At 40.0% G+C, this 17,412-nt stretch overlaps 1 protein-coding gene across 3 annotated transcripts in view; it reads right to left on the bottom strand.

The window, feature by feature from the left end:
- The window catches only part of LOC143037408 (death-associated protein kinase 1-like), a 385,396-nt gene that overhangs the window by 349,768 nt on the left and 18,216 nt on the right, over positions 1-17,412 (bottom strand). The gene's annotated exons all lie outside the window — the stretch shown is intronic.

Here is a 17,412-nt window from a genome sequence, read left to right as displayed (position 1 = left end):
AAATTTCGACGAATGGCATCCCTTCCCCACAGAGTGTGGTCTTCCTAGCTTGGCCTCTTCACTACCTATGCAGACATCAGAGAGGTTGTTACGTTGTGTTCCTGCAATATTTCTTATACACTCAACCCTCAATTTAGCAGACCTCAAATTTGCAGACTTTCGATTTAGCGGACAAAAAAAGTGTGTCCGGTAGTAACAGTGAAATTCCGGATGAAGTCCGCAAAATGAAAATTTGTCCGATAGGTGTCCAGAAGTAAGTCAAATACCGGACAAAGTCCATAAAATAAAAAAATTGTCCGATAGATGTCTGGTAGTATTGTACATATGTAAATAGCAGCAACTAGATTCAAGGTAAGAAATGGCTAAATTTCTTCTTTATATGTAATGTACATCATTATACATACAGTATGTACTGTAGCTTTTTATTACATATCTAATACGTATGTGCACGCCGAAACCTTATGGACAATTTTGTACATAACAGACTTATGTCTAGTATCTAGTATTGGTAATGGACGGACCCGATTTTCAAATAACAGACTTTTGCAAATAACAGACAAGGGTTTGCACGCATTTGTCCGTTAAATCAAGGGTTAAGTGTATTCGTCTTGCAAGATGACCTGCAAACGTAAGCTTGCAATAGTGACAATATTCAACATCAAGAAGGGTAAAGGGAAAAAGAAAAGGCATCAAGACTCTTCAAACCAAGGAGAAACTAGCAGAGGTGAAGGGGAGAGTGTTTTATCGCTGCCTGGCTACCTATGAGTGATTAACCTCTTCACTCCGAGGCACATCGCACGTCTGGCAGCATTAGCTGCCCGACGTGCGATGTTGCGTTATAATAATCGCATTATAAAAAATAAAGTCAGTGCTCAATCGTTCGTTCTCTTTCACCCGTGTATTTTGATAACCATAGAAAATATGATAAAGCCAGTTTAGAGAGAATGGAAGTTACGTAGATACGACTACAATAAATATAATCAAGATGCCGACGTCGGCATCATTGAGTACCCACTTGCTCATCATGCTGCCTAAGTAGGCGTCACAGTATGGAAGTGGTTAATACAGACGCTCCTCAACTTATGTTTTAGTTACTTTCCGAATGGCTGAACGTAAGTTGAAAATGAACGTAAGTTGTTACTGTACTATACATCCGTAAATTCTATTACCGTATCTTATAAAACACCCCTAAATCATTAATTATACACATAACATTGTAAAATAATAACATTAATTTCAAATAAATTAAATTCAAGCAACATAAATTGAGATGGGGGAGGAGGAGGAGGAGGATAAGGGCAAGGCATGTTCAGTTTGTCGTTTGTGCAATGTAAACAATGGATGCAGCGTCATGCGCAAGTATCGTTTGAACTACGGAGAGTGCGCTAAACTAAAAAATTCACTCAATTTTTTTTTTTTTTTTTACAATTTTTTATTTACAGTCAGTTCAAACGTAAAATCGAAAAAGTAAAACGAATGAACGTAAGTAGAGGAGCGTCTGTACTTTCTTTAGAAAGGGGGACCAAATGCCTCATCATTCTCCACTAAGTCAACATGTATAAACAATCATATGAGAAAATTTTATACCAATCAGATGAATACACATGGCAGTACAGGGAAAAAATTGGGAAAAAAAATAAATAATAAAAAAATAAAAAATAGAGGCCGATATCTCAAAATGTTGTTTTTTGGACTTCAAATAATCTCACAAAATCAGTAAAACTCTGATCAACTTATTTTAGGTATCATTTTACACTTCAACAACAATAAAAAAAATTGTAGGAATTAGATTTTTTAATAATAATAATAATAATAATAATAATAATAATAATAAAAAAATCAGGAGCCCTAAAAATTTTTTTTCGGAAAAATAAAAAGTAAAAGAAAAAATCCTTCGAAGACAAAAAAAAAAAAAAAACCAACATGGAAAACTAATTCCTACAAAATTTAGATGTATCAACAAAGTTTCTATGATAAAATGTTCAAAGCAATTAAGTGAAAAATTAATTTTGCGAGGTCAAAAAAGATCTTTTTTTTTTGTAGCCACTACCATTCACCCAAATTTGATTAAATTTACAGAATAGCATCCTTTTACATGAACAAACAACATGTTAAAATTTCAAGGCAATTGGATGAACCAAAAGCGAGATATGAGCCCAAGGAGTTCTCGGGGGGGGGGGGGGGAGCCCCCTTTAAGCATTCTACCAGAGTGAAGAGTTAGATTATCTCCATAACTTTTCCTGCTGTGACTTACTTTACAATTTTGTTCTAAAGCCAAATGGTTTTGGGCCATACTATGTAAAAAAAAATTAGTCCCTTTGTATTCTCTCAATTCTGTTTCTCTTGGGAGAGATTCTTATATTAGGTTGACAGAGTATACAGTTTGGTGATCAGTCTTAAAGTACTTGTTTTGTGATTAGAGACTGAATGTACTTTCTGTATGGATGTGGAGTGAAGGGCAGGTCATAGGCTATTGTAGATGTTTGAGTTATGTGCTACTGGTGTAGCTTTTTGGTTGTATTCAGTTTATTGTGTTATGTCAGGTAATGATTTGGGTGAGCAGGGATGAGGGCTCTTGTTATACAGTCCGTGCCATCACAATTGGTGTGCATCATTCTATACCCCAGTCACATCATATTCGCACATAAAACAACAAGAATAGATTTTATGTCAGGTGTATCCTTCTTTATTCTCCAAGCAAGACCTGAGGCAACAGGAAACAGAGAGGGTGAGGTTTTGGAAGATGGATGGAGAGAAGTTAGCCCACATGTTTTGCAGGGCAGCAACAAATTTTGGCACAGTTGATGTGTCATTCTTCTTCAAATGGGCTTTCACTGTCTTGCCAATCCTTTATATATTCAATTCCCACAAAATCCAGCCAACCAGTTACCAATTTTGCTGTGTGAGCAGGTGCCTCCTGCCTGTACACTTCACTCTGACAGATCTCAAAACAGTCCTCAAGATGGTCTGCCAAGAGCTCCAGGTACTTCTCCTTGTTGACTAACAATCCTTGGTAAGACGACTAGCTTTCTAACACTGTGGTACCAAAAAGCACCCCAGACCATGACTGAGTCAGGGTGTTTGAGAGTCCCCTCGTTGTACCTGTGGGAGGAGGGATCTTGACCACTGCGTATCCTTATCTCCCCTCCTTCGTTGCTAGTAATGGTAAAGGTGACCTCATCAGACCACAACACTTTCTTCCACCTGTCCTGATCCCAGGCAAGGTATATCAGGCAAAAACAAATTTGACTCTTCTTTTACCTGGCTGTAATAATTAGTTTTCTTCAAGGTGTTCAGTACTTATAGCCAAGGTCACTGTGGAGGCAATCTGCACTGTACTTAGAGACATGGGCCAGCAGTTGAGGGTTCTTGTGTTTTAATTCTTTAGCAGAAATGCAAGGTTCCCTCTCAACTTGGTGCTGCAAGACCTCCAAGGTCCTGAGCATAGTCTTACAAACTTCTCCTGGCCTTTTTATTGGGAGCTCTGGGTTGGCACCACCAGCGTCATGGTAATGCTTGGTCCACCTCTGTACAGAATGCAGTGGAATACAAGTTATGCTTGATTTCTTTATTAGACTTTCCTCCCTTTACCAGGGCAGCAATACTTGCCAACTGGTCCTTCTTCAAGTCCTTTCCTAAGCCCATTGCTCAGCAATGAACACAATACTGCAAAGAGATAAGGAAGAAAAAACACGTGATTTGCTGAGAACAGTAAAACTCATCAGTCTACCACAAAGCCCAGTGGTAACTAATCTACTCAAGGCTCCGTGACATCATTGATCTCACTAGCCTGTACCTGCCTCTGGCATGCCAACTTTCCAGACATATTTGAGCCACTGTTTTAAGGGGCGGTCTCTTCCTCGCCATCAGAATTGGCATGTCATGACACACCAATTCTGATAGAGCCGACTGTTTGGAACTGGGTACCTATCATTTTCCTGTGATGTTCTATGGGGAAGAGTTTGATTCCAGAATGGAATGTTATATTAAGGTGATTTTGATGTATCCTGTTATCATTCTCAATGCTTTGTTTGTAAGGTATCTATGTTTGTTATTCTGATTGTTAGGGATTGTACTATAGATAGAAAGTCAAGTTTGGTTTTTAAGAACTGTTTGTAGACTGTGATTAGTTTCCTTCTGCTGACAAAAGACCATGCTTGTTATCTTAATACATTTTCTTGTATCTTTCTACGGTTTGACCTCTGATGTGTGGGCTGAAAGTCATACAAGTATCAAAAGTGAGGCCCACAACTTTTTGGTATTTTTCCAATGGAAAAGTTTGGCCATTTAATTTTACAATCCAATGTTTTTTTGTTTCATAGTTATCTAGTGTGACCAAAGCTACTGAGGATTTCTAAGAGAAGGTATCCATTCCATTTTTTCCTGAGTTATTGTTCTAACTTGTCTAAGTGTATTTGTGTATTCTTAGAAACAATTGTGTACAACCACTCCTCGTTTAATGACGACATTGGGACCAGCGCGCCGTTGTTGACCGAATTGGTCGTTAAGCGAAAGTGTATACATATACGTACATGTACTGTATGTACAATGTCCAGCAATACATGTATCTTTATTTTCATGTATTTTCCCTCTTTTATACAGTACATTAAAGCTTTATTTACTGTTTATTTACAGTGGTAAGGTTCCTGAAATTACCGTATATGACCAAATCCGCATATGCTGACATTCCATATTGAATACCGGCGTATTTTTTTTAGTTTCGACCATGGGCGCAATATAGCAATAGAAATTTAATTGTTAATTTTGTAAATTAAAATGTATCAACGTAATATGCAATTTTGTGGGCAGAAATGAAAGTAATAAATACCATGCTACAAGAAAATATGCTAATGAACGAAGTCGGTAGCATAGGATCGGGACGTCATCTTGTCGTCTGCCAACGTCTCTCACGACGACGACAACAAGGACGAGTGTATACATATACGTACATGTACTGTATGTACAATGTCCAGCAATACATGTATCTTTATTTTCGTGTATTTTCCCTCTTTTATACAGTACATTAAAACTTTATTTACTGTTTATTTACGGTGGTTAGGTTCCTGAAATTACCGTATATGACCAAATCCGCGTATGCTGACTTTCCATATTGAATACCGGGGTACTTTTTTAGTTTCGACCATGGGCGCAATATAGCAATAGAAAATTAATTATTAATTTTGTAAATTAAAATGTATCAACGTAATATGCAATTTTGTGGGCGGAAATGAAAGTAAAAAATACCATGCTACAAGAAAATATGCTAATGAACGAAGTCGGTAGCATAGGATCGGGACGCCATCTTGTCTGCCAACGTCTCTCATGACGACGACAACGAGGACGAGCCGGATGACATTTAATTTGCAGGTAATGATTTATCAAACACAGGTTAGGTTAGTTTAGTTTAGGTTAGACGAATTTATCATCCTTTCATTTCTTCGACATCGGCATCTATCATAACAAACACGGTGTACCATTCGTCCGACATGACTTCGTTACTTACGAAATTTGTTTTAGCACCTTTTTTTTCCGCTCACAAAATTGCATATTACGTTGATACATTATTATTTACAAAATTAATAATTAATTTTCTATTGCTATATTGCGCCCTTGGTCGAAACTAAAAATTTACCACTACCGGTATATACAGTACTGTACCCCAGGTAGTTTTTTCAGCTTGCAGGATGGTAATGTAGACCTAAGCTTCAGAACACTTTACCTCACAGCTAATATCCACCGTACAAGTTCATTTATAACATCATACAAATTTGCCTCAGCCAACTTAATTATTGTACACGACGTCATAACTTCGGGAGATTTACGTTAAACGAATGTCATAAAGCCCGTCGTTACTCCGAGTTGTCGTTAACCGAGTAGGTCGTTAAACGAGAAGTACCTGTATTTGCTATGCTAGGTTATTATTATCAGGTTATCTACACAGGTGATCACTTTGGTGCTTTGATCTGCATCTTGTGTGAGATCACTTATGAATCATTGAATAAGGCTGGTATGTAGGTCCTTGGTAAATTCCATAGTAAAGACTTTTTGTTCTTGAAATTCAGTTGCTTTAGGTTACTCAGCACTGTCTTCCAGCTAAGAGGTACAAGAACCACACTAGCACAACTATATTCAGGTCACTATTCAGTATTAAAACAATATCAACACAGAATTGGCCAGGCCACAGAAACAAACTGCTTTAGATGCAACTACCATACAGAAGACACTAAACATATACTACACTGCTCCACCTTTATCATACCCATATAACAACACAATATTTCTTCCTTGAGTGACTTATGGGTCAATTTGGTGGATGATGCCAGTTATCTGGCATCCATGTGTCTCCTGCAAGAAATATCTGGGGCAATAAATTGACTGACTGACTGTTTTCTCAATTTTATTTATAAAATTTATTTTGTGTGGACACCATACCACCACATTCTTGGATTATTTTCACCATCTCCTCATCTCAGTTGTGGAAACCCTAATGTATTCTTAAAGATCTTATAAGTGACACTTGTTGTACTTGTATACATATATGATTGATTTTGTGCACTTAGAACTTGTGTAGGGGCCTGGGTTTGTTTCTATATTGCGGGCCATTTGGAAGGTGAGATGAACTGGAAGGGACACTGGCTCAGAAAATATGTAGGGTTCATACAAACTATAACAACAGAGGGACACCTTAAATGTTTTGGAACAGCATGAGCAAAGAGCACAAGGAGTATCTATGAGGGAGCTTCAAAAAGTTCATGGAAAAAGTCCATAACTTAAAATTATATGGATAGAATTTGAATTCAATGCACCTGGACATTCTTGTACCATGTTATAACAAGTTCAAACATGAACCCATAAATGCAGGTAATAATGGATCGCCACCAATTGGGAGTCAGGCACCATTCAAGCAACATGTAATCCACCAAATTTGAGACCAGGACAAACATTAAATTCACGAAGAAACAAGTTTATGGTGACAATGCCCCCAAAGAAATTAACAACCTACAAATGATTAATTCGGTTCAAAAGTGGAAGAAACAAAATTGAAGATGAGCCCCGCAGTGACAGGCCATCAACATTAGTTTGTGAGAAAAACATTGATGCTGTCCACAACATGACTGAAAAGAATAGACAAATAACCACTGAATAAGTAGTAGACACATTCAACATCTCCAAGGGTTCTGCACACACAATTCCGGTAGAGAGTTTGGGGCTAAGCAAGTTTTTTGTTCAATGGGTCCCTAGGTTGTTGGGCCCAGATCAGCAGCAAGCAAGGGCAGATCTTTCGATGGAAATTTTGACCAAGTGGGATGAAGGCCCTGAAGCTTTTGTGCAGAGAATTGTGACGGGATGAAATGTGGCTCTACCAGTACAATCCCGATGGCAAAATTCAATCAAAGCAGTGGTTGCCCCGAGGTGGAAGTGGACCAGTCAAAGCAAAATCTGGGCGTTCAAGAGGAAGGTCATGTCCACTGTCTTCTGGGATGAAGATGGGATTTTGCTGGTTGACTTCCTCAAGAATAAGAAATACTTACAGTGTTCAAAAAGGAAGTACGAACGGTTAGCGAGAATGAGTGATGAGGAGAGTGAATGAGTCATAAATCAATAAACAAAAGCTCACTTCATACCTCTAATACTTTGATGGGTGGCCTTTACGTGCAATGATCTCACGAAGGCAGTTTGGAATGGAAGTGGCGTACTTGGCAAGATGTGCAGGGGTTATACTAGCCCAGGATTGGCGAATGGCTGCCTCGAGCTTGGGCACAGAGCTCATATCTTTGATGTGGTTCCACAGGTTTTCTATTGGGTTTATGTCAGGACTATTGCCTGGCCAGTCTGCTATGTAAGGTATATGACAGTCTTTAAGCCACTGAGTAACACTACGAGCAGTGTGGGCTGGGGCGTGATCTTGTTGAAAGATGTTAGCACCTGAGCTATTAAAAGAATCCTGCAGGTGGTCATTTAAGAGTTCACAATAAACATATTGGTTCACTTTTACATTTTTTGGTAGTACAACAAGGCTCCCAAGTCCTCTTCCACTAAAACTTCCCCATACCATGAGAAAATCAGGGTGTTTCACCGTTTGTTGAACATACCAGGGGTCAAGAGGGTCACTACCCACAAGCCGATACACGTTTCCACCCTTATTGCCAGTCACAGTAAAGGTGGACTCATCGGTCCAGATAATATTCAGCCACTTGTCATCATCCCACTGAAGATATTTCTTGCAAAACTCAACCCTACGGCGCCTCTGGTTAAGAGTGAGAAGAGGCTTCTTCACCGGGCAGTGGCTTCTGTACCCAAGGTCGTGAATGCGACGGCTAACTGTTCGCACACTAACCTCCCCAAAGAGTCCCGGGATACTTTCTTTTATTTTTCTGGCGGTAACATGTGAATTATGCTCTAACTGTCTCTTGATAACATTAGTAGCATGAGGGGATGTCTTTTTGGGGTCCTTTTTCCTTGGTTTGTAACCAGGTGTGTCACAGCCACCTTCCTTCTTAAAAATAGCAACCCACTTGCACACAGACGTCTTGCCAACCCCAACCTCCTCTATTATTTCCTTTGGTGACCAGATTTATGTAAAGCTATGATCTTGTGATAAATACTTGCTCTTGCCCATATCAAGGCTAGAAAGCACCTCTGTCTGCAAAAAACACTGACCGCCTAGGTGGCATCACCAGAACACTCACGGAACAAAAAGCCTCCCCACGAAGGCTAAGAGGCAACTGAGGGATGATTGATAGCATGCATCATAAACCCTACCCTTAGCTCCGCCCACTTGTCTGTTCGCACTTCCTTGTCCATATCATTTACCCCCCTGGAGGATTCTTTTAATAGCTCAGGTGCTAACATTTTTCAACAAGATCACGTCCCAGCCCACACTGCTCGTAGTGTTACTCAGTGGCTTAAAGACTGTCATATACCTTACATAGCAGACTGGCCAGGCAATAGTCCTGACATAAACCCAATAGAAAACCTGTGGAACCACATTAAACAAGACCTGCAGGGTAAAGATACAAGCTCTGTGCCCAAGCTCGAGGCAGCCATTCGCCAATCCTGGGATAGTATAACCCCTGCACATCTTGCCAAGTATGCCACTTCCATTCCAAACCACCTTCATGAGATCATTGCACGTAAAGGCCACCCATCAAAGTATTAGAGGTATGAAGTGAGCTTTTGTTCATTGATTTATGACTCATTCACTCTCCTCATCATTCATTCTCGCAAACCGTTCGTACTTCCTTGTCGAGCACTGTACATCTGCTTATTATGAATGCGTTTTGAGAAAACTGTCCAAAAAAATCTTAGAAAAATACCCTGAAAAACCTGCATCAACGCATCCTCTTCCACCACAACAATGTATGCCCTCACGGTGCTTGGCAGACAAGATCTGTGCAACATGAATTTGAATGGGAAATCATCCAACATCCCCCTTACTGCCCCAATTTAGCCCCATTCGACTTCTTTTTATTTCCAAACTTAAAAGAAATTATTATAAGGTACCAATTATCCATCAGTCTTGCGACACTGCTTCTGACCCAGGGCAGTGGACAAGGTGCAGGGATGACCCGTCATCCAGGAGGTGCTAAGATAAGAGGGAGGGTGGAGGGGTGTGGAGTGTATTCAGGGATGGAATGGGTGGGAATGATTTAATGCCTTTTCCTTTTTGACTACCTCCCTTGTAAGGGGGAAAAAGCCTTGGTATATGTATGTACCAATTATCCATCAGTTGAAGTTGTAAAAAGAGCTGCTTTGACATGGTTCAGATCGCATGATCCTCAGTTTTACTCAGACGGACTTAACAGCTGGTATCAATGTGTACAGAAGTATATTGGCCTTAATGGAGCATATGTTGAAAAATAAACACCATAACTGAAATCCTTTTTTCATACTGTCCTTTTTCCATGAACTTTTGGAAGCCCCTTATACTTAAGCCTTGAAAAGATAACATAATAGGGTAACATAACATAAAAGAAAATTCAACAAAATTTACACTGTAGTCAACCAAATTTTTGGAATAAAGAAGAGAAAGAGGCGATTTGATAACCATCTACAGAATTATGAAAGGGATGGAAATCCTTGATAGGGATGACCTACTTAAATAAGAGATTTGAGAAAGAACAGCTTTCCACACAGAGTAATAGATACATGGAACAAATTGAAAGAGAAATCAGTGAGTGCTAAAACTATATATGATTTTAAGAAAGAACTGGATGCTGAAAGAAACAACTGTGGGTCATTACGAGCATAGCTCTTCTCCCACAAAATACAACTAGGTAAATACATACAAACGATCAGACTGACAACATATAAAAATTGGAACTCCCAAGAAATACATTAAAAACAGAATGTTTCAACAGTGCTACAATAGCAGGATACCTAGGTTGTGTTGAATGGGAAAGGGAATGCTCATGGATGCCCAAGATGGTTTAATTACAGTGGTAACAGTGAGTATTGAAGAAAAATGAAAGAAACAAAAAACAGGCCAGAGAAGACCACTAGTGGCAAAGCAGTGAAATGAAATGTAAACATGAGCTCAGAGTCCTCTACTGGTGCAAACATTTCAAGTCAGTTCTCACTAGAGAAAATGTATAACACCAGGATGAAGGACAAGAAGTGAGCCCCCCCCATGAGGGAAATAATAGTGACACAAAAAGAAATAATGGACCAAATAATGAACCTTGATGTCAGGAAATTCCACAGCCTGGATGGAATTGCAAACTTGATGCTAAAGGAATGTAAAGAACTAATAAACAATATACAGTAGAACCTCTACTTACGATTGCCTAAACATAAAATTTTCCAAAATACAATGTGAAATTTGATCTAATATTTTACTCTACACCCGAAGTAATTTCCAACATACGAAGTCGACGAAATTTCGCATATATAAGCTAAGTTAGTTTAAAGTTCACCTAGTGTAAGTTAGAGTAGCCTAAGTTACGATACGTATCTCAGTCACCACCTCTCTACCCACACCTACCGTCTCCTGCATCGCCAAGCCTACACCTCCGTTCGCCTGTCTCTAAGGTAAAGTGACAATAAAAACTCCTTTTTATTGATTATTTCCTTATACATTATTTTTTTTACATCTCTCTTATATACAGTAATGCATTTGTTTTATTGCTATGTGTAATTATCTGCAGTACAGTATTTATTAAGGAGTTATCATAGGTTTTTGGGCTGTGGGACGAATTAAATGAATTACAGTGTATTCTTATGAGGATATTTTATTTAACATGCAACCATTTCAACATACAAAGTAGGTCCTGGAATGAACTAAATTCATATGTAGAGGTTCTACTGTATATAATAAGTTGCTCACTCAAAGGAAAAATACCAGAAGACTGGAAAAATGCCATTATTGTACCAACATATAAAGGAGGAAACAAGGAAGACCAAACAAATTACAGATTGGTTTCCTTTACAAGCTCAGTATCCAAAATTTGTGAGTTATCAAAAATAAATGGATAAAACATCTGGAAGAGAGCAATGTACTAAATCCAAGACAATTTGGATTTAGACAGGGAAGATCATGTGCCGCAAATTTTTATGCTTCTACTCAAGACTACTAGATATAATATGGGAAAGGGATAGATGGCCTGATTGTGCTTTTCTAGACCTAAAAAAGTTTATGACAAAGTATCACACAAAAAAATATTAAAAAACTGGAAACCATAGGAGGGATACAAGGTAAATTACTGAAATGGATGATTTCTTGCATGGAAGAAAAACGAGTGTAGTGAACAGAGATAAGAGTTTTACTTGGAAGAGGTGATTGGTGGAGTTCCACAGGGATCAGTATTGTCTCCAATAATGTTTGCTATTTATGTGAATGACATGGATGAGGGTGTGGAATGTTACATGAACTTCTTTGCAGATGATGTAAAACTATTGAAGAAAGTGAGTACTAAAACAGATTGTCACTGCAGAGATCTGAAAAGGGTTTGGGAATGGAGTCAGAAATGGGAAGTGGACTTAGACATTAAGAAATGTAGCATAATGGAATTTGGAAAAAGTAAAAACAGGATATCAGGACAATAAAATTGGTGCAAAGGAAGTAAAGAAAGTGGGATCTGAAAAAGACATATCCCAATAAACAGATAAACAAAATTACCGGAGAAACGTACAACTTGCTATGATCAACAATGGCACCTTTTACTTACTTGGATGAAGAAATGGTGAAGAAAATACAAGTCACATTGATAAGGCCAAAATTGGGAATACACAGCTACACCATGGTCACCCAGTCCCAAAAAGAATATATGGAAAGTTGAGAGAATCCAAAGAGAAACTACAAAGATAGCCTCAACACTTTCAAAACTGTCATATGAAGAGATTGTCAAAAATAGAATTACCCACTCTGAAACAAAGAGTATTAGGATGGTTTGGACACATGGAAAAAATGAGTGAAGAAAGACTAGTAAAAAAGGTATGGAAGGCAGATGTGGAGGGAGTGAACATGAAGGGATGTCCTAGGATGAGATGGATGGATGGGGTGAAGGGGAAGAGGGGAATGTCTGTTGAGGAAGGATGGGAGAGGACAGAAGATAGGGGTGAATGGAGAATAGTTGTATATGGATCATGTGATGCATGAGGTAGAATGGGTGGGGGGTGAGGTACTAAGTGTGAGCAAAATTTGACGCAGCCCAAAGGGATTTCTACCCGTCTTCTCCTTTTCTGCATGGGGGGACGGAGAGGGGAGGGGGGGTCACTGATTTAATGAAATGGCCTTGCTGTGCATGTGCTGTGCCTTGTGACACTGCCTCTGACCCAGGGCAGTGGACAGGGTGCAGGGATGGCCCGTCATCCAGGAGGTGCTAAGATAAGAGGGAGGGTGGAGGGGAGTGGAGTGTATTTAGGGATGGAATGGGTGGGAATGATTTTATACCTTTTTCTTTTTGGCTATCTCTCTTGTAAGGGGGAAAAAGCCTTGGTATATGTATGTATATATGAAACAAAGAAGAGAGAGAGATGATTTGTTGACTACAGAATCGTGAGAAATTGGGAAGTCCTTGATAAAGAAGACTTACTAAATTGGGAAAGTGAAATACTAGGGTACATGGAAGGAAGGTAAGTTAGGAGTGGAGGATAGATGGAGAAAGAGGAAAGGGACAAAAGGTAGGGAGGTGCTTAGAGTGAACTCTTTAAATGAAAATGAAAAGGAGAAGGAGTACAGAAAGAAGCTGAAGGAGGAGTGGGGATGGTTCAAGGAGGGAGTCACAAAGTGTGTAAGGATGGTGTGTGGAACAAGAAGGACAGGAGGAAATAGAAGGAAGGGTAGTGAATAGTGGGATGAGGAAACAAAGAAAGTTGTAGAAGAGAAGAAGCAAGCTTTCACAGATTGGTTACAAAATAGGACGAGGGAGTCATATGAGAGGTACAAAGAAAAGAAAAGAGAAGTAAAGCAAAAGGTAAAGGTTGCAAAGAGGAGAGCAGATGTGAAATGGGGTAAGAGTATGACAGAAAATTTTGAAAGTAATAAAAAGATGTTTTGGAAAGAAATTAAGAGAGGAAGAGGAGGCAAATCAAGTAGAGAAGAAAAGGTAAAAGGTGCAGATGGAGAGATGATAATGGAAGAGAAGGCAGTAAGGGGAAGATGGGCAGAATATTTTAGGGAGTTGCTAAATGTGAAGGAGGATAGGGAAGGAAAGATAGCTGCAGTGGGGAATGCTAAGAAAATGACCGTGATGAGTGAGGGAAATGGAGGAGAAATAAGGAAGGATGAAGTGAAGGCAGTTGTTAAGATGATGAAAGCAGGTAAGGCACCTGGTCTGGATGGATCACATGCAGAATGTCTAAAAAAGGGAGGTACAGTGATGGTGGACTGGCTGGTGAGATTATCTAATGTTTGCTGGAGAGAGAGTAGAGTACTGGATGACTGGAGGAGTGCCTGTATAGTTCCACTTTACAAGGGAAAGGGGGACAAGTGTGAATATAGTAGTTTCAGAGGGATTAGCTTGTTAAGTGTAGTTGGGAAGGCTTATGGGAGGATCTTGATTGAGAGGATTAGGAGAGGAACAGTGGGAGTAATTGGTGAGGAACAGTGTGGATTTAGGACGGGTAGAGGTTGTGTAGATCAGATCTTTGTGGTAAGACAGATATGTGAGAAAGCTATAGGAAAGGGGAAGGATGTCTTTTGGGCTTTTATGGATCTGGAAAAGGCTTACGATAGGGTAGACAGAAAGGCACTGTGGGAGGTTATGCAGATATACGGGATAGGAGGAAAGCTTTTGGGAGCTGTCAAGAATTTTTATGAGAGTAGTAGAGCTTGTGTCAGGATTAGAAATGGAGAGAGTGAGTGGTTCGAGGTAAAGGTGGGACTTCGTCAAGGATGCGTTATGTCGCCCTGGCTGTTCAACTTATACATGGATGGGGTAGTGCGAGAGGTAAATGCAAGGGTAGTGGGTCAGGGATTGGAGATGGTTAAAGAAAATGGAGGAAAGTGGGAGGTGAGCCAGCTGTTGTTTGCGGACAACACTGCGCTTGTGGCAGGATCAGAGGAGGGATTGAGGAAGTTGGTGATAGAGTTTGGGAGAGTATGTGATAGAAGAAAGCTAAAGATAAATGTGAGTAAAAGTAAGGTGATGAGATGTACAAGGGGTGAAAGTGGCAGTAGACTGGAAGTGAGCATTAAGGGAGAGTGACTGGAGGAAGTGGATAGTTTTAGATACTTGGGTGCAAATGTGGCAGGAAAAGGTGGAGTGAAGGTGGAGGTAGAATGTAGATTGAGAGAAGAGAGTAAATGCCTTGTTGGATTAAAAAGTGTAATGAGGAATAGACACTTGGGAATGGATGCTAAGAGGAGACTGTATGAAGGAGTGATTGTGCCAACAGCACTGTATGGGGCAGAAACATGGAACATAAGCGAGGAATAGAGGAGTAGGAATGCGTTTGAGATGAGGTGTCTGAGAAGTATGATGGGGGTTACTAGGCTAGATAGAGTGAGAAATGAGGAGGTGAGGAGGAGAACAGGGGTGGAAAGGGAGTTGGGAGATAGGGTTGATGAAAGAGTATTAGGATGGTTTGGACACATGGAAAGAATGAGTGAAGACTAGTAAAAGAGGTATGGAAGGCAGATGTGGAAGTTGTGAACATGAGGGGACGTTCTAGGATGAGATGGATGGATGGGGTGAAGGGGGCTTTGGGGAAGAGGGGAATGTCTGTTGAGGAAGGACGGGAGAGGACAGAAGACAGGGGTGAATGGAGAATGGTTGTATATGGATGATGTTGTGATGCATGAGGTGGAATGGGCGGGGGGATGGGGGGTGAGGTAGTATGTGTGAGCAAATTTTGACGCAACCCGAAGGGATTTCTCCCCGTCTTCTCCTTTTATGCATGGGGGGATGGAGAGTGGGGGTCGCCGATTTAATGAAGCGGCCTTGCTGTGGATGTGCTGTCTTGCGACACTGCTTCTGGCCCAGGGCAGTGGACAAGGTGCAGGGATGACCTGTCATCCAGGAGGTGCTCAGATAAGAGGCAGGGTGGAGGGGTGTGAAGTGTATTCAGGGATGGAATGGGTGGGAATGATTTTATGCCTTTTCCTTTTTGGCTACCTTCCTTGTAATGGGGAAAAAGCCTTGGTATATGTATGTATGTACATGGAAGGAAGCTCAAAAAAGGGCAGTTATAGAAGAGACTTGAAAAAGGACAGCTTTCCCCACAGAGTGGTGGATGTATGGAACAAACTAGACAAAACAATAGTGTGTGCAAAAACCATACACAAATTTAACAGCAATTAAGACACTGCAAGATACAGAGATGGGACACCACAAGTATAGCTCCCCTTCCCATAATATACAACCAGATAAATACACTGCATGGGGCTTTGACGAAGATGAAAGATATAGAAAGTGTAGCCAATCAGATGGGGATGGTGTATGATATAAAGTGCAAGAATTATGAGGCCCATTATGTATGAGAGACAGGTAAGTTGGTGACATGACTACAAGAACATCGTAGGGCAGTAAATAGGAGGAGTATGAACTCAGCGATACTGAAACACTGCAAAGACCAACAACATGGGATGGATTGGGAGAATGCAGGTATCAAATCTAAAGGGGCTGGTAAAGGTGTGAGGCTATTTTTAGAAGCTTGAGCAAGTGACCAGGCTAGAGTTAATAGATGCGTCAATTTGAACCCCATTTATGAGAGCACTAGGGACAGCCTGGACAGAAGGCACCCAGCCCGGCAGTGATGTATTGCCCCTCCTATAGGTGCTGCAGCACTTTGACTTTTTCCCCCCACCACTCCTCGTGACGGTATCATTTCTGGGCTTGATAATTGTCTTTTTGCTTGTCTCTGGACCACATCCCATATTTTTGTTTTTTAGGTGGACATATAATTATACCAGAGTTGCGGAGTCGGATGGTATAAGGTCCGACTCCAACTCCTAGAATTCCTAGGATGCCAATTCCGACTCCTTAACTCCTTGACTCCTACGTGGAAATCTATTCTGCAGATCCATATACAAGCCTCCCACACCTATTCAGCAAGCATTTTATAAATATTTTTCATGTGTACTATTTTTTACGTGAAACATTCACTTGTATGATAAATATACTCACATATACACTCACCCAGCTTTATATATACAGACGCTCCTCAACTTACGTTTTAGTTACTTTCCGAATGGCCGAACGTAAGTTGAACATGAACGTAAGTTGTTACTGTACTACACATCCGTAAATTCTATTACCGTATCTTATAAAACACCCCTAAATCATTAATTATACACATAACATTGTAAAATAATAACATTAATTTCAAATAAATTAAATTCAAGCAACATAAATTGAGATGGTGGAGGAGGAGGAGGAGGAGGATGAGGCAAGGCATGTTCAGTTTGTCATTTGTGCAAAGTAAACAATGGACGCAGCATCATGCGCAGGTATTGTTTGAACTACGGAGAGCGCGCTAAACTAAAAAATTCACTCAAAAATTTTTTTTTTTACAGTCAGTTCCAACGTAAAACGAATGAACATAAGTAGAGGAGCGTCTGTATATGCACACAAGCACGTATATTCGTATAAACACATATATATTAAATATATAATGGTATTATTTATGCTCATGATCATCTACCAGCTTATGAGCACTTTCAAATCTGTTGCCACTTAAAGCTATATATTTTCTTTTTCCTTTGTGACCCTCCCCTCCCCCCCAAAAAAAAATCATCTGTTATTTCATTTGTCCTCTCTCGTAAACCTTCTATCACAATATTAGGAAAAAATGTGACAAATCATGATGAGGAAAGGTTAATGGAGGATGCCCTACCTAGTACTTACTGCAGAATTAATTTCACCATGTTATAAAAACCAGGAATCAGTTCAGGAAAGAGAGAGACAACCTTCCCCTGTGCACACTGTTCATAGCTGCTGTTGTTCCTCCCCTTTTCAGTCATCACCAAAT

The sequence above is a fragment of the Oratosquilla oratoria genome, chromosome 22, assembly GCF_046742065.1.
Source record: "Oratosquilla oratoria isolate Oo_2021 chromosome 22, ASM4674206v1, whole genome shotgun sequence".
NCBI lineage: Eukaryota > Metazoa > Arthropoda > Malacostraca > Stomatopoda > Squillidae > Oratosquilla > Oratosquilla oratoria.
Note: the sequence above shows the minus strand (reverse complement) of the source record. Positions and strands in the feature narration are given on the sequence as shown.